Below are 24,918 nucleotides of genomic sequence, written 5' to 3'. Positions count from 1 at the left end.
TTGTATCTAAACTTAGGTATATGTATATTTAATCTTGTATCTAATCTTAGATATACGTATATCTAATCCTAAATATATCTAAAATTTAATCTTAGATTTATTTATATTTAATCTTGTATCTAATCTTAAATATATGTATATCTAATCTTAAATATATCTAAAGTCTAATCTTAGATATGTGTATATTTTTTTCCATTAGTGTATATACGAGGGGCATTCGAAAATAATTTTCTATAGCTATTGTAAACAGAGATGCGCGTGAAGGACAAAGATAATAAAAATAAAAAAATAATAAGTAACTTTATTTTTCCGACATAGCTTCCAAGTACCTGAAACAAATGCTTTAAAAAAAGCGGTTTCGCTTACGGAAGAAGTGTTGAACAGTTGGTGCGACTTCATTATTGCTTCCAAAGCTCCTTCAACTAACACCTCTTAGAAGAGAGAAGGCCTCAGCGTGTATCAATTTAATAATTCGGCGTAATTAACATAAACTGCGCAGTGGTGGCTAATAAGAAAGATGTCACTAAATTTTGGCTACTAAGCTGCTCAGTGGAGGAAGAGGATAAAATGCATCAAAGTTCTTGTTTATGGTTACCCGTGCAGAAGCCTTCTCTCTTCTAGGATGTGTTGCTTCAACCGAGATTACTCCTCAAAGTCTGAAACAGATGGAAGTCACTGGATGGGAGATCAGCATTGTATAGTTAAAGATCAAGATGCCCCCTCCAAGAGTTTCAATATTATTTTGTCTTGCCAACGCCGAGAACAGTCACTTATTATCAACCATTACCAGAAAGCCAGGCATGAGAAGGCCATCTTGTTTTTTTTTTGTTTTTGTCTTCATCTTTTTTGAATAATTTCCTTAAATTGCGACGTGATGTAACACTACCTCGTAACATTGATGGTTTCAGCCTAAAAGTTCAGCAACCAGCAACAAATTTCCAGGACTGCACTGAGACGTTTTCCTCTTCTTTTTTTAGCGCAGGCATTGCGACAGCAACAGCTATTTGATCATAGTGAAACGATACCCAATGTTAAATAGTTATCTTTCTGTTCAACTTCTATCTTGTTCACCTCATTGCTGTTCGATTTCGTGGGAAAAAAACCGGAGAAAAAGCTGCTAAAATGGTTTCAGTAGTAGTAGGTATTTTGATCCGTAAGTATTTATATATATATATATATATATATATATATATATATATATATATATATATATATATATATATATAAATATATAATACCACTTGCCATACTACGTCAGCACTGTGGTCTGCTCGGAATTCGCATTCAGATGCGGAATTCATGCCGACCAGCCATCGCTGGGATTCAAACCTGGGTCACCGCTTTAGGAAGCGACTGCTCTATCCCCTGCTTATCTTAGCTTATAAAAATTTTCATGGGATCAGCTTCTCGCTGTATAGTATAGTTAATGGCTGATACTCGCTGTATAGCTTATCAGTGCTGATAAGCAGATGCTTTATTTGGTAAACTACGCCAAGTAATATTTATTAAAGTTCTTTCTGAGTAAGAATGGTCGATTTTTATAAGATGAATCGTTTTCGCAAACAGTTTTAATCTTTTCCTTGAAAGTGATGTCTAAACCACCAAATGTAAAAACAACAAACAATTCAAAATAACAAATTCAAAATCAACTTTAGATTTGAACTCAACTTTAACATCTACTATTTATTTGTTTGTGAAGATTTTCCAGCTCAAAACATATCTTAACCGTAAACTGTCTAATAATATCATGCTTGGAGTCACTGCCCTTGCATTTTGTAGGAGAACATAGCACCATTAATGTCATCAGGTATAAATTTAATAATTAGCTAATCTGAAAAGATCAACTTTATATATTAACAATCGTTAGAGAAACGCATTTACTTCATCTTGCCTTTGACTTAATAAAAGCGAACATCAAAATTAAGAAAATATCGAACACATATTTTAGAATATATTATATAAATTTTAATCTGAGTATCTTTTTATGTACTGCAGATTGAGATTATTTTGTCTTATGTCAATTTATTGAGCTGACATTCCAATATGCTTTTCAAAAATATTTAAAAGCTGATCCTTTGAAGTTAAGACAGAAAATTTTAAAAAAATTATGAATGTATTATATACATTTTAATCTGAATTATCTTTTTACTTAATGCAGATTTGGATTATTTTGTCTCATGTCAATTTATTGAGTTGGCATTCGAATATGCCTTTTGAAAATATTCAAAAGCTGCGCCTTTGAAGTTAAGATTGCAAACTAAAAAAAAAACTAAATTTAATCTAAATTTAAAAGTTATTATTTGTGAATATAATAAGAATATCTCAGTATCTGCCACTGTCTGATTTTTTTTTCTATTCTAAAAGAAGAAAAAACTAATTAAAATATACGATCAGCATTTTTATGAAAAATGGCAAATAAAGTATCACACAAAGCTTAACTATAAAGAGTTTTAAAATTAATTTATTGGCTTTATTGTGATTATAAAGCTTGAATAAATAAATGATATTATAGCTTCGCATTTTTAGAATATTAACTATTCATTCAATCAACTGAATGATTTCTATGCATGTTAGTTGAATAGTTGTCGAAGAAAGGATTATTTAAATATTTATTGATTCATACAGTTTTATTGTCTTCTAATAAGCTTTTAAGATGAAAACCTCATTGAAAGATGAAATAAAGTGATAAATTCTATCAAAACGTTTAAATAAAATCATTCTTTATTAATTTTATTCCTCTGGAAGATTGAATGCTAATCAAACTAAAATAAAAGAAATACAAATATTCATTGTTTAAAGCTAAACTTTATTTGTTATTTTCAATAAATATAAACCAATTTCTTTACTAGAAACATTTTATGTGCGCATCTTTTCTGTATCGTAAAATATTTTATTGAACCGTTACTAAAAATTAATATAATCTGATTCTATCCCGTAAAGCAATAAGCAAGACCTCGCTAAGGATATTAAAAGTTTTTGGCATGTATTATTGATTACTTTTGATCTTCTCCTTATTCATATAGGATGTCAAAAACAGCTTCTCTAACTATATTAACGGGAGTTATCTTTAATGATTAATTATTATAATTTGAACATTCCCCATGAGAATAAGAGAAATTTTGCAACTGCATAACGCTACATTTAATTTATTTTATTCAGTTAAAATAGTTGAAATAATACTACTTAATCTTTGTAATCAACAGCAGCTTTAAAATATAGTTTTAAAAGGAAATAATAGTATCAATAATCTTTTTTTAACAATTCAAATGTAAAAATAAATTTATAACATATTTCAAAAATAATAAAAAATTTAAATGTTAATAAAATAAAGTATATGTGGGAAAGTGAGGAAAAAATATTTATTTTAAATCAAGTATATTTAGAAATCAGACATTTATTTATCTTTTACAAGGTGGTTTGTAGCGACCGCCCTTGTTATGTATTTTATAAATGATAACCGAAAAGCATACATTGAGATTAAAAATTAACTTTTCTGATATATGATCTTCTGAAAAATATACTATTTCAGTTAAAGGAATAAAATTTTGTACATGGGTATCATGATCTATGTGTTCAAGAATTAAGTTAAAAACGATTGCGTAACTCTCACGCTTACAGTTAAAGTTGCAAAATTTGAAAGTGTGAGAATTTAATAAAAACCTTTAATAACAGAAGAAATGACAAAGGAAGTATTTTACGTTTTACAAATTTTTGATATGTCTGCCCTCACATCACCGACATGCCCGCAACTTCTTCTCTATTTTCGAAGGTTTTTAACGTATTCTTTACTCTTTAGTGATCATGGAAAATGGCGACGCTTGGCAAATGCCTAGTGTTACTAGTTCATGAGCTAAAACTCTACCAGTATATTAAATCATGAAATGGAGAAGCGGGAGGAAGTGAGTATAGACACCTTATTTTACGTTTTAACTCCATCTTTTCACTTTCCAACTGAAAAAAAAAATTTCTCCCAAATAAACATTGACAAATTAACAAATGAACATGATTCTTATTGAAGCTACTTTTATACATTTGTTTAACCAATTCACTAGCCAAAAGAAATGCGCTCACAATTTGTGAGTTTTAAGTTCTCCCCCAAGGGAAAAAGTGAACTCTTCCACTAAACTTACCGAATATCTGCCTACATGTCGTTGTTCAATAATATATTAAATTAGGTGTTTTTAACATTGTTACTTGCGCTTTTCGAGTGTTTCTGTGTAAATTTTAAATGCAGAAACTCAACAAGAACTAATGAAATAAAACTGAAATTATCCATTAGGCCATGGATATATTGCCTTAAATTCTGAATATCAACAGTTATATGAGACTACATGCATAGTTAATTTTTCCTTTGATTACTAGATCTTCTTATTCATAATATGATTAATCTAATAGTATGTATCCTCACCGGAATATATAACAAAAACCAATAAAATAAAAGCTGTCTATTAGATGCCATGAATGTGGTCATATTAGGTTACTTATCCGTTTCGTAAAGCTGTAAAAACATATTACACCAGTTCGTATACTAGACACTTAAAGTTTTACAATATATTCTTATAAAACAGCTCCTACAACAGTAATACCATTAGTATTTATTATGTAATTATGTAATGTTTAGAAATTTAAATATTATCTTCTGAAAGTTATTTGTGAATCTGAAAGGATGATTTCTATTTACTTAAATATTTATACAAACTGGATAATGTATTTTGAAAGCGATAATTTGAGAGTACAAAGTAAAATTAAGAAATTGAATTCATAAGTATTAAATATAGGCAGAGCATAGCCATAGGCGGCTACTGGGACTGAAGTTCCCTCTAAAATTAACAAACCTGAAATGTGCAGTGTGTCGAAATGAATGAATTTACTCGATATTGTGAGCAAGAACTATGCAAAGACTGAATATTAATTTATATGAAGATTTACAGAGCATTACTATAAAATTATTAAGCTATATTTATTTGGTACTTATTTTTAAGTGCATACGCTTTGTTAAGTAAACTTTGCATTATAGGGTGACAAAAAATAAATTATAATATTTAGCATTCTAATTTTAATGCTAGTAAATGCATTAAAAGAAAACTTTAAATTAAACGTGAAAACATTGCTACCTGAAACATATTTTCGAATTTTCGAAGTGATCACCTTTCGTAGATCTCTAGATCTAAAAACTGCTACAAAATTTTCTATTGTTAAAGGCAGCAACTCACTCACTAATATATTTTCTAATTTTGCACAAGAAGTTTTTTTCTTAGAAATTTCTCTGTTTTTTGAGGGTTGACATAAACCATTTATTACTAATATGTGCTAAGTGAAAAAATCCATTGAATTAATTTTAATTAGTAAGAAGGCCTTTTCTACTATTATAAAGTCAGCAAAATGTGTGTCACGTTATTTTCGAGTGTTTTTAGCTCACTATGATCGGGATGAATACTGATAGGGGGAAAAACATCTCTAGTTTCTCTCAAGTTAAAAAAAAAAAAGGTCGTCGGGCTACCGAAGCGGGGGTGCCATCCCCTCCGCAGAGGATCAAAATTGTGATGGCATGTCTTCGGTTCATCCTTCGGGATGTATCCCAGACCGTCGCCAATAGCCCATTGTGCAGCTCTAGTGCGACGTAAATGAACAAATCAATCAATCAATCAAGTTAAAAGAACTTCTCCCGCCAAGGAGACATAACAACTTCCAAAATGAGTTTGCATTGTGTTCCAATAAAAAAAAAATTTTAATATACTTTGCTCCTGTTATTTTTTTTCAACCTATAAATGTCATCAAAAATTTATGCTCTTCGGAATCTCAACCGTTCGCACATTGCAGATTTATAAAAATATTGTTGGCTATAGCTTTTTTAGAAATCAATTTATATAAAATAACGATGCGTATTATAAAATATAACGCGTTATTTCCTATTTATTTCAGACAAATAAGATTATATCAATACAAAACGATTCATTTTAACAAGGGGTGATTTTGGCAGTGTTTTTCCTTGGAAGTTATTGGGGTGGTTTTCTGTTATTTGTCGATACTGCAATGTCTCTGTCTAAACAATTTTTAACTTATTGAATAATTGATTAGTTTTTATCTCTAAAATAGATAATTACTTTCAGTTTCAAATTACTTTGTACTTATGTGAGCATTCCAATAAGCAAGTCTTTTTCTGTTCTACTCATTTTAAACTGCAAACGCTTAGTAAACAGAAGAAAAAACCCTTACATTATATTTTAATTCAAATTTATTCCTTTTGAGATTTCGGCCAGCCCCAATTAATAGCTCTGACTGCCTCTATGACCAGTGAATTTTAAAAACAGTTGATGATTGTAACTTCAGCGCGAATCAAATTATCTCAAACAACGATACATGTTGCTGATAATAAAATATTTCCTTACACAAATTCCATACCAATAAAACTTCAAAAGCGTGGATTGCAACAAACGATTAATACCCAAAGCCTTTTGTGAAGCAATTTTGAATAGAATAGAGAAATATTTCGTTGATTAAAATAGACTTTAATCTTATAATCATTCATTTATGTTTAATAACCTACCCAATAATACTTTGTCAACTCTTCATTTAAAGTGCAGGTAAGTGGCTATTTTGCATCACTTCCTTTAAAAGTACATGCGGTAAGTTTTCTATGTTATTTGTTGATATTACTAAGTCTAGGTCTGAAAAATTTTAATCTGATAGTATACAGTCCGTAAAGATAAATAATTGCTCAGAGCTTCAAATTACTTTGCACTGACGGTGAACATCCTAAGGAGGTAATTTATTGAATAGGGTTATGTTTCATGGAGACACTTTAATTTGGCCCTTAGTGTTCGCAACATTAACAAGTTTCTCCCTCAGGTTGAGCAGATGAAAGGGGTTAATTTAGGTTTATTTTCCTCAACAGTGTTGTTCTGAGGAGTTATTTGAATATTAATTTCCCTCATTTCAGTATAGATAGCGTGATCTTTTAATTAATATATGACTCCGAATAATACTTGTATTGTTGTAAAAGCAAGCTGTTTACCAAACATGATTTGTCTCTTTTCACAGAGCTTCTTACCTAAAACTCATTGTGATGTATGCGTCTGATAAATATTTATTCATTGCATGTAAATGGGTAAATGTTTATATCGATAAGGGCAATTTAGACAACAATGAAAAATAAAATAACCTGTATTAATATTTTTTCTAAAGAAAATATGCTTTACTTATTTAACAATATAAAATACAATATAGTACAATAAATAATTAACGATATAAACGAAATATTTAACAACTAGGGAGCTAAGCCCCCTGTTCGCTGCCGCTCACCAACCCCGATTATTGCTTTGCAATATTGCATCGCAATATTGCTTCGCAATAATTGTCTTTTCTTGGCAGAAAACAATTTTTCTATTAAAGTCAAAATTATTCACTTAACATATATGTACCAGAAGGAATTCTGTTTACTTACTCTTGTGCCTCTACTTACCACGTCTAAATATTACTCTCAAATATTATTTTACCCAAATATTAGATCTCTTGGTGAACGGAAGTGATTTTTCGAAGTAATCATTTTTTAAAATAACATTTATATTCTTATAGAATTGTATTGTTCAAACAAATTTGATGAGTTCACAACCATAATTTAATACTCTCGCTAATAGTAGCAGTACTAGAAACTAAGTTTAAATTAGGGATACAAAAATATTTAAAGAAAAACAATACCTTTACGACTATTTTTAATTTTGTGCTGATGACAACCAAAACAATATGGAAATGAATAAGGGAAAACTGGATCCTACCATGTGATTTTCTGGCCAATAAAAATGCACCGACAACAATGGAAAACTGCGACACCATCATTAGATTTTTATATATAGTAAGATGTAAATTATCTTATGAAAATTTCGTTGTTCACTGTGAAAATTATTAATATTAATAAAAAAATAATGAGAATACTAAATTTCATACAATATTTTTTTTAAGAAAAAGCTTTCTGAAAATATTTTTAAGTCAAATTGGTTTTATTTCCTTCACATATAACCTGATATTTAATATATCTTAATGTAATTTGAGGCAATTCAGACCAAAAATTCCTCAAATAATCAAAATAATTTGGATTATGGAGGAAACATTGCTTTAGTACTATATAGGATTTAATTTTTATAAGATCATACGCTGTAAGAAGTTTTGGATCAAATTACGGTATTAAGTACCGCCACTCTGGGCGCATCACTTATAAAATCCATTTTTACCGTAAAACATTATACCGTAATTTTTACAATAATATTTATTTAATTAGAGTGTTTCAGTGCTTTTAAAGAAAATACGTTTTATTTTAGATGAAAAATGGTAAGTATTATTAAATTTTTATTATGGTAATTATTATTAAAATCTAGGTTATGTCGGATTTTTTGTTCTTCTACATATTCCCGTAAAAATTTCCTTTTACGGTGAAAAAGTACCGGTACCTTTTCACCATAATTTGATCCGGAATTCTGTAGAGTGTATAATAAATGTTTCTTTACCAAATATAAATTTACAGTTTCTTTTTAATATGCAATTAATCAATCCCCTTTAAATACAATAGGAAATTTCGTTCCAGCTTTAAGAGACTACACAACGTAAAGGCAAAAACAACTTTCAGAGCAGCAAATCAAGACAATAATCAGAATTTTTAGGATGATTTCTGAAGGTACCATATACACAAAAATATTACTTTCGAAAAGAGTGAACCTTCCACCATCAGGTAGTTAAAAAGGACAATGAAAAAAAATGGAATGTCTGGAATAATAAGAAGAATGAAGAATTCAACAAATAAATATAATACAAAAGGACGAGAAAGAATTTAAAAACAGAGAAACGACGAAAATTAGGGAAGAGAGAGGGGGAAACGAAAGCAAACTGCAAAAAATTCAAGATATTATTTTATCTACTGTTACGTAAAGCTCTCTCCTTCTTTCTTTCCCATTTATTCAGTCCTTCATTTTAACCATAAAGTTTTAAAACAATTGTTTAGAGAATTTTTGAAACAATTGTTTAATCTAGTTACAAAATTTTTCAGTACTCTTAACCCAAGCTTCTTTCTAAAATGCAAATTAGTAAATTTAATTCCCAATTCTCAGTCAACAATCTCTAAAATTTCCCAGTAGTACATAGGAATAAATGGCATTTTACACTTCCTTTAAATTAACGGACTAAATTTCAGAACAAGTTGTAGGAAACATCAATCGAACTTGAAATTTCAGAAACGTTCGAGTCTTGATAGGATAAGTTCGTTTCGGCGAAATTAGTTAATAAACTAAATTAAACTAGTAATAATATAAATTTACTCAAAAATAATTGACTAAATGACATGTGAGTGCAAAGTTTTTTTCACTGCAGTACACGCAAAGACGGAATGTTGCACGTGTGATATACTTGAATTTGGTAAGTTTAAAACTTATGCTTAGATCTTATTTTTATATTTATTCCAAGTTAACGATGGCATCCTTCTTATTAATAAATTTCCATTATTATTGATGATTTATTACTGCTACAAATCATATAAAAATGTTTAAGCGAATCAGCTAACCCTAGTTATGATGTTTACATTTCTGTTGTAGTTGTATCATTTATGTTTTATCATTATAATATTAAGAAGAATGTTTTTAAAATGCTCTATATTTGTTCTGTAGTGTTTGATCATAGTTTTGTATGAGGTTTTCAATGTGGGGATTGGTATGAATAAGAAAATTTTTTTATTTGAATAAACCAGTTTGCTTTTTTGATTATGTTAGTTTATAATCAAGAGCTGTCACAGAAATTCTCTCAGAGAATGATTGAATAATTTAAAAACTACGAAGAATGCTTTCGAATTTTTATTATATTTAGGAAAAGTTACTTTCATTCACTAGCTATTTTAGAAAACAATTGACATTTGGATATACGTATTTTAATTATAATTATTTTAAACTGCTACTAAACATACAGTTGATATAAACCTGAAGAAAAAAAAACAAGATTATGCTTTATTTATGTGTTAAATATGGTTTGAGCATGAAAGAAAAAAGCAATGTTCTAGTGATTTATAGATTTTTAATTAGTTATTATTAATTTTGTTTAAGTAATGCTTAAAAATGTTTTATTCTAACATCACAGCTTTAAGTTTAAAATGTGAACTTTTAGTTCTGACTCAAAATAGATAACATGGGATATATAATTATTTACGACTGACAAATTTTTATTTTAAAAATTTTAACATTTCAAAGTAAAATTTAATTTATTTGATTTTTAAGAAGGGTTAGTAGCTTGCTCCAGGGTGCTCTTGTGACACAGCTGGTTAAAATGTCTTTCACATGGCTTATTAGAGAACTAGGATAACAAGTTTGATCCTGGCAATGTACAATACAACTGACATGTATTCGAACAAGGTGCATATAAACTCTGCGATGGCTGAAAGTTCTCTCATTGGTTATTGTGCGGAAGATTGAAAAGAGCTATCTCAAGCAGAGTCCTTTTAATCTGACCAGTATCAAAATTATGTGGCATTCCAAGCATGGCTGTTGAAAAATAAAGCCCTAGAAATGGGGCCAGGTGTTTGGTCATGTTTGAGTGATGGCGGGCGGGGATGAGTACCTTGCTCTATGTTTAGAATAATAAAAAGTACTTGACACCTTGAGCTTTTTAAAAATATTAGATAAAGATAGTATTGATAACCAGTGCAGTATATTTTACATAATTTTGTTATCAATGACTATAAATAAGAAATAAAATAATTATTTGCATAACATTTTTTGGATCACAAATGGACTGGATATACAGAATCGCTGTTGTGCCACTGGCATTTTTCAAGATGAATTCTTAATGCTTTCTTGATATATACTGAATACTTTATGAAAGAAATATTTGGTACTTATATTCAATACTTCACAATTATCAATGCAATATTATCAATGTATCAGTGTACACAATATTATCAATGTACATACTAAAAAAACAACTCTTTATACTCTACTCAACACTTTATACTCCATGTTTACCTGCCACAAAAAGCTACCTAGTAAAACTTTCTAATTTAGCGTCAATGATAATAAACCTTTATTTTATTGTAATTACTACCTTACCTGTGTTACTTAGCATTACATTATCAAAAAACTTTTATTAATGTATATCTAATGCTTTTCCTGAACTCTATCCAAAAAATGTGAAGCAAAGCAATTTTGTTAAGAATATTTAGAAAGAAATAATATTGATTTTAAGGTAAAGATATGTGTTAAAACTTAATACAGTGTTAATTTTTTTACTCTCTGAAAGGCAATTTAATGTTTTTGTAATCTAAATTTATATTATTAGTATAATTTGTTAATTATATAAAAATTTTATTTTTAGTATTTACTAAATGATTTATAGTTTTTTTGGTACTTTCTGGTTTGCTGTGTTCAAGTAGAGGAAAAAAAATTTGAATATTAAATATTTTTATAAATAATAATTACTTTTCTTTTACATTTAAATTTTCTTTGTTTACTCCAATTTTATTATGTGTTAAAAAAGATCCTTACACTTTCTTATATATTTATGCTTAGCTGGATTTACACTTTTTTTTGTTAATAAGATAATCAATAATATTTAATTTAAAAATTACTCTGGCTAAACCTATTCTTAATCTAATAAAATTTTCATGAATGTATTTGTGTATATTGTGATGAAAAATTTTAGCAACTTATTCAAATAAAATAATCTTACATTGTTCTGTTTTAAATTTTCTAGCCGAGCTGAATACATGTTGGCCAACTTTTGAGTTACAACTACTAATGCTCAATTCCGTAGCCTTATAATTTTGAACCTAATCCAGTAGATGAGGGAACTCCTGGACCAAGTATTAGAAGTAATTTTGATGGAACTAACCCCCATTTGGGTTACATGAAGAAGAAAACCACGCAATCCTGTCACAGTTTGTCTGGCGTTAAGGGGACTCAAACCCATGATCTGTCATGATGATTCATGAACCCGATTCATCTCATTGAAAGGCGAACTCTATTCCCTGAGCCATTATGACATTCCTGGGAATGTAAAGCCGATCCACTCGCTTTTGCTCTCCCCTATAGCCAAATCTTCTCCACCATTGTGAGAGAAATAGACTAAATTATAAAGAATGTGCCAGATGTGGATGCTGCGGGAAAGATTTGATCAGGCCTCCTCTGTTCTGCTTTGCCCATGTACCTCCCCCAGCAAGTTTTTTCAACTAGAGCATTTCTTCTTCCGGATACTACTTTTAAATGTCTGTTGCTATTGCTCTGAATTATTGTGATTGTGACTTTACCAGTGAAAATTAAAGAAAAAGTGTTTGATTTGGTTTTTTCAAAATTAGAAAAATGTTTTAATTTAGAAGTTCTCTGCGAAACATATGGACTTTTTTATAAATGCCTACATTAAACGAGTCTTACCATCTCTTCAAATAAAATACTTAAAGTCGTTTCACTCCTTGTAGCAAATTAATCTATGTTATCACCTTTTACTATGATGTTTTATTATTTTCTCATTATAGTGCTAATTTTATTTCATTTTAAACTATAATTTTTGTAAATTTGGTTCAGGTTATTCTTACTGGTTAATTTTTCATTGTATTAGGAATGATTATCATTATAATTTTGCTGCTGGTGTTGTGTTTTCTTTGTTTACCTGCTCTTTTTCTTTACTGACCTTTAATTATGATATTACTATTTATATATTCATTGCCCATGCTAAGGATTTCAAATTATTTGCCAGTTTTTAAAAGTCTAAGCCAAAGGCAAATCTCAACAATCTTTTATGATTGATTTTTCAGTAGCAAACTTTTAAGCAAAATACATATTTATTATAAATTGAATTATTTTATGAAAATGCAATTACAAATTAAGAGTCATTTTGCTGTTGGGGAGGAGTAAATGAGCAATGAATGGATAATTTTTTTTTGTTCGAAAGCAGCATTCGCCAATACTTTCCCCAAAGTAACAATTTTTTTTGTTGCCAAATTTACAGTTTTATCGTATTTGGTTAGATGACAAATGCTTAGCACAAGCTATGTATAGATAAAAATCAAATAAATAGGTATATCATTTGTGTGTATAAGGATTTAAAGCCTATAGTATACTTTAGGATTGTTCTGTCATTTTTTTCTTTTTTAAGTATTGAAACTTTTTACTCCCAGAATGTTATACCAAACATAATGTGTGTGTGTGTGGGGAAGGGGGGGGGGTCTTGAAACGACAATAAGTTGACTTGTTTATTTTAGCCAGGTTTTTGGCTATCTATTAAGTAACATTTCTAATCCCCATTCCATTTTCATAAAATCTGAAGAATCCTTTTGTACTTTTATAATGTCGCTCCAAAACATTTTTTTGAGTAGTATTGTAGAATCAAAAATTATTGACAATAATTTTCTAATATTTTAATTTATTGTTTAAAAAAATTTCATGAACTATAAAGAAGCTTAAAAAAAATTAATTTTTTTTTCTACATAATGCAAACTATAGCTTTTGATAAAGTGTGAATTGATGTCAGTGTTTTATTTCGGTATAAATCAGGTGACTTGACTTATTTACCCAACTGTGTATCAATGTTTTATTTTCCCGTTCAGAGCTGTTCACTAACGTTCCTGTATCAAACTGTAGTAACACACTACGCTTTTTAAATGCTTTAAATAAGTATTCTTTTTATACTGTCCTGTTATATTTTATTAATTTATATTGAATTTTCCACTGGCTGCAGCTAGTAGAAAATTTACTATGGTGCATACAGAGCATTTGACCAATTCAGCTAAATCTTGCATATTAAAAAAGATAAACAATGTTGCATTTTCCTGTTTAAACCTATCTAATATGCTTTCATTAATATTGTTTTCCCTAACTTAGACCAGTCTATTTTTCTGATGGGACCGTGATGTTTCATTTCCTTGTACAGACCAGTAAATTCGACTGATATCAATGTTCCATTTCCCCGTTCAGACCAGTTCATTCTACTGATATCAATGTTCCATTTCCCCCTAGAGACCAGTCAATTCTACTGATATCAGTGTTCCATTTCCCCGTAGAGATCAGTCCATTCTACTGATATCAGTGTTCCATTTCCCCGTAGAGACCAGTCCATTCTACTGATATCAATGTTCCATTTCCCCGTACAGACCAGTACACTCTACTGATATCAATGTTCCATTTCCCCGTACAGACCAGTACACTCTACTGATATCAATGTTCCATTTCCCCGTACAGACCAGTACACTCTACTGATATCAATGTTCCATTTCCCCGTACAGACCAGTACACTCTACTGATATCAGTCCATTCTACTGATGTAGACCAATACATTGTATTGACCTACTCTACTGATATCAATATATCATGACCAGTCCATCGTACTGATCTACTCTATTGATATCAGTGTTCCATTTCCCCGTACAGATCAATACATTTTTTTTTATTGATTTCTATTGGTCATTTTTTGCAGGGGAACTTGCATCCAAATGAAGTGATCTAAGTTCGAATACCAGCGGGGAATTATTGATACGAATTCTGCTGCCGGCTCGCACCAACCATAGTACCGATGAAAAATATCCACATTGGCAGATGTACCATGTGTTAGAATCCCCTTGCCGTCGGGCTAACCGGGGGACACTTCCGCTGTTTTCCTGTCCATGTACCTCAAACGCGGAATAATTCAATAAAAAAAGTTCTCCACGAAAGCTACTTTGTCCCTAAGCTGCTTGTCTTCTGAATTAGGTTCAAATTTACGAGGCTAGAGGATGAACAGGTAACTCAAATTAGGGTCAGCCGTTTAATGCAGATAATAAAATAAAATAAAAAGTCAATTTATAAGACGAATTGTTTTTTTAAATCAGAAAAATATTCAATCTGTATTAAAATCTAATTAAGTAAAACGCTTTTTAGTTACTCTTCTATTAAGAGCTGTCTGTTCATACTTTAGCTAAGTTAGCAATCTGACATTGCACTTTATGAAGCTTGATTAATTATCTCTCTGCGTAATTTGTCATAGTAATACTAACTATATATTGAATATCCTATTTAATGATTGATTACATTTGTACTCTAGAGTTATAGCGAAATTATTATATATTCAATTATAGTTGTCACAGAAATTTGCTTAATATTTTAGCTATTAATCTTTCACCTAAGGCTTTTTGAAAAAAAGAAATTAACTGAAGATTGAGAATTACTTTAGTAAAAATTTTACCATTATGTCCAAAACATAGTCGAATTTTTTTAAATTATTTCATAATATTGTCAGTCTTTTGTCTGTATATTTCTAAGATATTTTGTAAATATTGTTGCATATGTACATTATTATACAAAGTTGAATATGAAAAACCTCTCTGCTTTGTATTTTTGGACACTAAGAAGTCTTTTGAAACCACAAACGTACCAGGTGTTCTATATGCTCTGAGGGAAATTGTAATTCAAATTCTTGAAAAAAAGGCTGAACTATTCGAATAATGTTAAAAGGAAATTTTAGAAAACGGAATTCGTGTATAATATTTTTCTCACGGAAAAAAGTAAATCAAAATCAAAAGCATAGGAATCGAAGTAGATTTGAATTCATTTAGAAAAAGACCTTGAAATTGCATGAAAGGCAATGCAACGACATGCATGAATGTTATAGAGTTCAAAAAATCGATTAGAGTTACTTCAGCAAAAGATAACATCATACTAAAATGTAATATTCTACTCTAGTGTAAAAAGTTTTTATTAATGTGTATTCTTCCGTGAAATTAGAAAAATAACACAAGTGCTTCATAATAGATTTCGAATAACGCTGCTTAACTACTTTCTTTCCTCTGATAATACTATTAACGTCAAAATAAAACTTCAGTGATTTTTTTTTAAACAATATTTTCGCAATGTATGGCCTATCATATAAAAATACCAAATGCATAGAAATCTGTTTCGACTTTTTATTTACTTTACGTTGAGTAATTGCGTTGAGTCACAGAAATATTATACGAACTTGTGTATATTTTCGAACAGAAATATGGGATCTAACTAGCAGATGCGTGCACAAAGAACTAGTTTTGGACAAGCAACTGAAAGAAAAATATAAAAAGATAATGACTTGAGATTACGAAGGAAGAACAAAATTGAATAACAGAGCCTCGATGACTCAAGAGATAGAGCTTTCACCATCCAATGAAGTGAACCGGATTCGAATCTTAGCTTTAACTGCTTGGTACGAATTCAGCATCCAGCTTGCACTGACCACAGTGCTGATGTAAAATATCCTCCGTGGTAGAGAGATCATGGGGTAGGATGCCCTTGCAGTCAGGCTAACCGTGGGAAATTTTCGTGGTTTTCTTCTGAATTTAACGCAAATTAAAGTTACTTCCATCAAAAAGTGCTCCATGATAGCAAATTTCTCCCATTACTTCTGGATTGGGTTCAAAATTACAAGGCTACGGAGTTGAGTATATTAGAAGCCGTAAACCCAAGAGATTGGGTCGGCTGTTCATTTTTTCGATGGTTATAAAATAATAAAAAGAGAGAAATAAAACTGTGGTGGCTCAGAAGACAGATCGTTTACTATTAAATGAGTCGACCCAGGTTCGAATCACAGATGTGGGTTGTTGATACGAATTCTGTTCCCGGCTAGAAATTTGCCAAAGTGCTAACTTAAAATATCTGTTATTGTAGACGGATCATGGGTTAGAATCCCTTTGTCATCCAGCTAACAGTAAAACGCAAATGGGGTGAGTTACATCAAAAAATCCTCCTCGAAAGCAAATTTCTCCCAATAGTTGATCCAGGAGTTCCCCCTTCTTCTGGAATGGGTTCAAAATTATAAGGTTACGGAGTTGAACATTGTTGGCTTTAACTCAGAATCAGGTCAGCTGATTAATGCCGGCTATAAAATAAAATAAAACGAGAGTGAGCAACATGGATAAGAACAAAAACAGAAGCTTTTGATGTCATTCAGAAAATGAAAGACAACTAAAAGGCAGTGAGTTATCAATGTAGCTGGAAGAACATATAATTGCCGGATTTTACGCATGATAGGCTGATATCACAGTGACAACGTGCGACGAAGGAAACAACAGCAAACAAAATGATCTAAAATTAGAAGAGCACTGGAAGTGAATTGAATGACAAAAGCAGCAGATGAAGAGATAGAATTTTTTAAAGAAATTTGCAAACGTTGATCCAGCAGGATTGAGACGATGATTAAGCATTACACAAAATTGTTTTATACAATATATTCAAGATCTCAGTACAAAAGAAGAAGAATAACTCAATGCAAAATGAAGAAAAATTCGCGAAATAAAAATATATCACCAACATTTGAAAATAAAAAGTTAATGTTTTTCAACGTCTTACACCAGATCGCTTACAACTACTTATGCCATTCAAAGAATCTCTACTAAGAATTGGATTGAAAATTCCAATACAAGTGTAACGTTTCTAAAATGATATCAAATTTTTATCGGAAGTTTCTTTTCTACAAATTATTTAAATATCAAATCACTACAGCATACGTTTTTAGCAGGAAAAAAAATTACCGGAGGTAGCTCGCTTTCTAATAAAAAGAAAACACAAAACTATAATAAGAGTTTCGTAAACGTAGAGATTGTATATCTTTAAAATACAAAAGTTGTATAAAATCAGGGTTTTCTAATTTTTTACTTTGTGAATAGAAAATACTAGCATACTTAGATAAAGAAAGCATACTTACAAAAGCGTACTTAGTTTTAGTACTTCGTGTTCGGAAATATTTATACGAATTCCGTATTCGGGACAAAAAGCAATTCCGTTTTTCAAAAGAGTAATATATTTTCATGTTGTTTAATAAATTGACAAAAAAATAACCCTGTTTGGTCAAAAGCTAGAAATATTGCATTTATTATGCTTTTAAAAAAAAAACTTGTTTTCGCGCTTTTTTCTGAGCTATAATATCCATTCATTTGTTTCCGAATAAGTTTGAATATACTGTTTCACATTTTTATTCCCATCATATTACATAAATCATTCATGATATGTCCTCAGACATTCCTTTCATTTTTCACAAAAAATATTCTTGTTATACGTCAAATAATTCTTTTTAGAAAAATATTCAAAAACTTATTTAAATCATTTCAATATTTTTTTTAATATGATACTTAATATTTATTGCAGATCACGAAATACTCCATATCCCCACGAATTTAAGTTAGCATTTCATATATTAAATATTAAGTGATTTTAAGAATGATGAGGAAAATTTTAGATAAATATTAATTATCAGTTAATTAAATGAAAATATTATAACTTAAACATAAATAAGTAATTTTCAGAAAAAGACATGAAATGATAAGAAAAATATTTAATCAGATAAAACAAAAAGTAATTTCGCCTTAAGCGTAAATGACTAAAACTATTATCATAATTAGTTAAAATCGTTAAAAGCTTAAAATAATTCTGAAAAAATTGTTTGAGTTAAATCTTTATTATCTTTTCATTGTCAGCTTTATTTGGTTATCGGTTATAAACGAAAATATTTAACAAGGCTCATTTTCATGCTTTTTTTCTTTTCTTTAAAAAATTCCTGTTTTTAATTAATTAAAAAAGCTTTTTCTTAAAAACTTTTCGCTTGGTTTGAAATAAACTAAAATTCAACTACGTAAAATTTCAATAAATAAAATTAATTAACTGAAAGGAGAAATTTTAATTAAAATATTGATAGTTAAAAATTTCTTTAGATATAGATAGTTTAGAAATCAATATTATTATGAAAAATTTCAAACATGATGTTCTTTAATAATTTTTAACTGATAGTTTTATATAACTAGTAAAAAATATTTCAAAACTATATATATATAAGTTTAATAAAAGTGCGTTAAAAAGAGAAGTAAATGGTTAAAAAGAGAAAAGAAGTAACGTTATCAAAATCTGATTATTTACTATTGAGGAAAGCTGAACTAAAAACAAGAAAACGTATTTAATTACCGAAGCAAATTGAAAAACACTTTCAGAGGTCATTATCAGAAACATCTTCAAACCAATTTTTGTTATCTATTTTTGATCTTCTTAATCATAACTTTCTCAACAAAGATTTGCTACATTTTGTATCTATTAGCGGTGAAGGAACACGCCAGGCACGTCACGATGCATTTGTTACAAAATCGCCAACGATGTTGCGCAAGTCAGTAGGCAATTATGGTTATCAGAAGGACCTTCCCCGATTACATAAAAGAAGGACAAAAAATTCATCTAATATCGACAAGGCATAAGATCCTTGTAGCCTTCCAGTGAATTTTATTCAACTCTTGTTGATAAGCGCTTACGGGAATTTCTTTTATGTGGTGAAATTTTTTAGTTTTTTCCAATGCAATAACATTAATTTGAAGCCTCAGATATTTATAATTTTGAGTTAAATTTTACAAAGACTGTAAAAAATAAATGTTGTGGGCTAAGATTGCACTATTTATGTTTCATCACTTTATATTTGCTCGAATTTTACAAATAATAATAATAATATACGCACATAATTAAAATTAGTTTTTCGAATCGCTTAATTTTTTAAAAATAATCCTTCATTTTATTAAAAAGTATGTAAGAGAACTCAGAAAAAAATATTACATCTTACTCCTGGAAACATTTCACATCCAATAAACATTAAAAACAAATTAAAATTTCAAAAACATTTTAAAATCGTAAGAAATTTAACAGATTTTCCAAAATTACCTACCATTTCAAAAAGCAGAACAATCAACGACATATTTCTATTGAAAGACCTATATCTCTGAAACACGAAATCAATGCGGGAGAAGAAGACTGTAAAAAGAGGGATTTAATGATGGCAGCTTTTTCAAGCCATTATTTCTAATCTAATTTCTGGAATTTCAATGAGTCATTAAACCATCCTGTACATCATTTCGGTTGAGTATCTCCAACGCATAAGTTCCATGTCATATTGCATATATAATAAGTTTTTAAATCAATCCGTTTTTAGCGCGTACTGAATTGTTTATATGAACTGTTAATTTGGTAACTAAAGCAAGTTGAAGCTTCAAATACACTTGTAAAATTATCCGTTACATTGTTAAAATCATTCGTATTATTGCAAGACTTCCATGCCTTTGGTACGTAATCAGTACAGAAGCAAAAGACTGGAGGAAGAAGGGTATAATGATTGCAGCGTCTTCAAACCATCTTCTTCTTATCTAATTTCTGGAATTTATATGCATTATCAAACCACTCTATACATCATTACGGTTGAGTATCTCCAACGTCATAAGTTTTTAAATCAATCCGTTTTTAGCACGTACTGAATTGTTTATATGAACTGTTAATTTGGTAACTAAAGCAAGTTGAAACTTCAAATACACTTTTAAAATTATCCGTTACATTGTTAAAATCATTCGTATTATTGCAAGACTTCCTTGCCTTTGGTACGTAATCAGTACAGGAGCAAAAGACTGGAGGAAGAAGGGTATAATGATTGCAGCGTCTTCAAACCATCTTCTTCTTATCTAATTTCTGGAATTTATATGCATTATCAAACCACTCTATACATCATTACGGTTGAGTATCTCCAACGTCATAAGTTTTTAAATCAATCCATTTTTAGCACGTACTGAATTGCTTATATGAACTGTTAATTTGGTAACTAAGGCAAGTTGAAACTTTAAATACGCATATTTATGACATAAGAAGGTTGATAAAATTACTCTCAAGAAAAAAGTAGTAAATCATAAATCTTTGTTTAAAAATTTAGAATGTTTCCAAAAATAATAAGTTAAACAAATTCTTAACGTTTGAATCAGTATTTATTAATTTTAATATAAGTGTAAATCAGTATAAAAAATTTTCGTTTGTCATAATACTTTTTTAAAGAAAATTCTTTGAGAATACATAATTTATAATTTTTTTTTCCATAGCATGCATATGCACTGAAAAAAAATATATATAGAATGATAATAATATAATATCCCTCTTAAAATAGTGGAAACTATATTTTATAAAAAATGGTACCATCTGTCTCTAATAAAGTACTTCCTATAAGTACCATAAAGTACTTCCTAAAATAAGTTCTCAATCAAATACAGTCCCTGGCAAAATTATTAGACGCATTGTAAGATTCTATGTAAAATCTTAATTATCAGGTGATACTAAACAGCTTTAGTGATTTTAGCTGCTGAAACCGGTTTGCATTTCTTTACGTTCGTATATCAAGTGGTTAACATTGTAGTGCAATAAGTCAAAAACAAATAAAATAAGAAGTATATCAAAAAATATACTGTATAAAACACCATTACATGTATGTTTAAAGATAAAAGTATTGCATATACTCTCGTGCAAAACATGTAATTATTAAAACACTACAGTAAGTTTAATAATTGGTCTAATTATTATAATATACTAATATAATATCTGGTATAATAATTATTCTATATTTATATAATATATAGTGTAATTTATCCAATCGTCAAATTTATATTATATATCGTCGAATTTATATTACATATCGTCGATGTTAACCAAATGATACACGAACGTAAAGAAGTGCAAATCGGTTTCATTCGCGAAAGAACAATAAAGCTGTATAGTAATCATCGGATAATTAAGATTTTACATAGAATCTTATAGTGAGTCTAATTGTTTGCCCAGGGACTGTAGAAGTATTTCGTATCTTCTTTATTCAATTTTCATTATACATATTAACTTCAGAAACATATACGAGTATACTAACTTCAGTATCATAAAACTCATTAACTTCATGGTTCAGTAACTATATTACAAAGCTAAAAAAGACATAAGTTATAGAACTTGAAACAATGAAAACTAAATCTTCTTGACTTGTGCCTAATGATCAATAGATAGATCGTTAAAGGAGATTAGATTAAGAAAAAAATAACGTCAAGAAAAATTTTCAAATCTTCTCGGCCTTAACACAAAAGAAAATCTTTTTAAATCTGATCGTTTCAATCTTTTTAAATTTAATACCAACCATATGAAATAAATTGCAAGTGATAGTTAGTCCTTTTGTCCTTCAAACCAGGAAACGAAATGTTAATTTTGCTTAAATCAAAAGTAGTTTGAAAAATGGAAATATAGTATCCATTATTGAAATAACGGATTAACAACTAACTCAGATCCATAATAATTTCATAACAGAAACACACATAAACTTTTTACACCAAACACCTGCAAGCACATGCAGTATTTATTTATACCAAAGCCTATAAAAAATCATTAATTCTTTCGATATAGTAAATGTGGGGGTAGGTGACAATAGGGTAAGATTGTCAATAGGCGTGACAATAGGGTCAAATTTGTAAAATGTCTCTAATTCTTTTTATGGGAATCGTGAGTTAAGTTTCGTCGAATTATTCTTCAACAAGATTTAATTAACAGTACCTCTGAGAAACATATGAATTTATTTAAAGCAACTCTCATTAATACCGGTAATGGAATATATTAATACCATGAATTTAATTTCAAATTCACCTGCGTATAATCCCCTGGTACACAACAAACCTAAACACAAATATTTCTTGCTAATCAGATTATGTGGTTACAGAATTGTAACAGGGAGAAATGAAATAAATTAATCAGGTCAAAACAGGTGAATACTAATTTGTAATTTTCTGCTTAATGATAAAATAAGAACACAAAAGTACGCTTTTAATTTAAAATTGTTTTAATTATAATTTTTATTAATAAACTTTTTACTCTGATTTCTTGACGATATTATTATATTTTAGCTTAATGGTTATTTAATTCATTTGAAAACAGCAAATCAAAATTTACAAAAACTTAAATATTTGAATACAAGCTTCCTTGTACTGAACGGTAAAAACTGGAGAATGGGAGAAGTCAAGATAGAGGAGAATACTCGGAAAGGACTGAACCCCTTCAGGGCTATCGCACCAACGATGATGAGAAAAAATATTAATTCATTATTATGTTAATATTTTTTCCAATGCCCACCAGGAGAATGACCTTTCGACATACAGACATCTGAAGAGCAGATTTGTTGGTCACTCTTTCAGGGGCACCATATTAGGTAGGCCAACGCTGCTCCCACAGTAAGGACAGATAAAACAGAAAATGAAAGATCATTCAGCTTTTATTTCTTATTATAATTATCTTTGCATATGTACATTAATTTTTTCACAATATACAGCATTCTCTTTTAAAGACTATAATTGATATCAATGTGAAATATTTTATAGTAGCTGAACACTTTAATTATTCTTTTTTATAAGCAATGCTAAAATGTTAGAAATGCTGCAAAAAATTAATAAATCTCTCCAAATCGGAGATTATTATATAATTTTAATTATAATTCGAGATTATACTTAATATTAATGAATAGTCACAGAATGATAAGCCATAATAAGTATTCCATTAATCATAAACATTATTTTATAAAAAAAATGCAAAATTGTTACGTTTACCGCGAATAAAGTAATTAATAAATCTCTTCGAATCAGTGATTTTATTGGAGCTTTAATAGTTTCTTAAAAACAAAAACATATTTAAGCTTCTTAAATATTTTAAACTCAAACAATTTTTTCAAAGTCATAGCATAAAGAAATAGTTAAGGCCATGTTTCCAGTTGAAAGCGCACCCAATTCATGGCTTTTTTATTATCCTTTAGAAAAGAAATTTAGGTTCCCTTAACTGATTCCAAGCTATAAAGTCAAAATTTGTCTTATATAAAAATATATTTAATTCTTATAATTATTCATTCTAAGAATATTTTTGATTATTATTTTTTAATGCATTTAAATAAGAATTATTTTGTTGTTGTTGTCGCTATCCTTCAATTGTAAGCGAAGCTGAATAAAGTCCATGACCCCAGCAACTCTGAACATATTAAACACGTAGACCCGATTCACAAAGAGATCAAGGCAGTCGAGGATATCGTTATCGAGGATATCGTTAGTCGATGATATCGAGGTTATCGAGGATATCGTGTAGCCTGTACACTTAGAACATGTAGGAAAAAACTTAACTATAATTACTTACCCCTTAATTTATTCTCGTAAAAATCATACTCTATTCTATCAAATGCTTGATTCTTGCATTAGATGATTCTATCACATTAAATGATATATTAAACTATATGTTTGTCCTTAAAAACATGTTATACTTAAATAAAAAAATTAAATAGAACTAGAGAAAAACGATTTTTTCTACAGTTTTTTTTATACTTATATAGAAACTTCTTACATGCTTATTTAAAGTTATAGTTAAAAACTAGTAAAAACATGATTTTCCTTCTTCAAATGTGTTTCTCAATTTAAACATATCTGTAAAAGGTCCTTGATTATATTCGAAATATTGGAGTTAGTTTTACTCTATAAAGAAAAATAATGCAAATGAACTATGTCTTTCACTTCAGTTCTATTCCAGCAATGCGCTAACATCTATTTATTCTGATTCGCTATGCACATTCATAATTTCGATCACGTTCAAAAGTAGATTCTGATTCTTATTTTATTGGAATTGCATCGATGTAAAGAGAAAAAAAGGAATGGAAAATTCTTCTTCTGGCATGATACTGTTAGAAAAGAGATTTTTACGCTTAAATGAAAATTCCATCTGTCAGAATAAATCTAATTTCCCTGAAAGTACTTTTTCTGCAGAATGAATAATTTAAAAGGAAATACAGATTGTACTGTAGAACATTTTCGAGGAAAAGGTAATTTTAAAAATGAGGCCTAAAATCAAATATCTGTCATTTATTTTGGATCTTATTAACAAAGAAAAAATTTTCATAAAAATAAAAAGGTTAGCAAAGGTGTAACACATAAGACATGAATAAGCTCAAAAAAACTGACAACTGTTTCGGTATTGTTAACAAGGGCTGTCATCAATGAGGGGGACTTGAAATTTATGCCATGGCATTTCCTCCTAAGCCGAAGTAATGTTGACAGCACTCATATATAGTTCCGCAACGACTGCTTCTCTTTCAAACTCATTCATTTTTATTTAA

At 29.3% G+C, this 24,918-nt stretch overlaps 1 long non-coding RNA gene across 1 annotated transcript; it reads left to right on the top strand.

The window, feature by feature from the left end:
- The first annotated feature begins 9,366 nt into the window (after positions 1 to 9,366).
- LOC147813805 (uncharacterized) lies at positions 9,367 to 13,065 on the top strand. The gene is made up of 2 exons (XR_015432557.1): positions 9,367 to 9,402; positions 11,722 to 13,065. It is a non-coding gene; the product is annotated as an uncharacterized LOC147813805 (long non-coding RNA).
- The last annotated feature ends 11,853 nt before the right edge of the window (positions 13,066 to 24,918 follow it).

This window comes from Parasteatoda tepidariorum, chromosome 3 (assembly GCF_982258835.1).
Source record: "Parasteatoda tepidariorum strain Cologne lab strain chromosome 3, Ptep-v5.0, whole genome shotgun sequence".
In the NCBI taxonomy this organism is placed as follows: Eukaryota; Metazoa; Arthropoda; class Arachnida; order Araneae; family Theridiidae; genus Parasteatoda; species Parasteatoda tepidariorum.
This window is presented reverse-complemented; position numbering and strand designations above follow the sequence as displayed.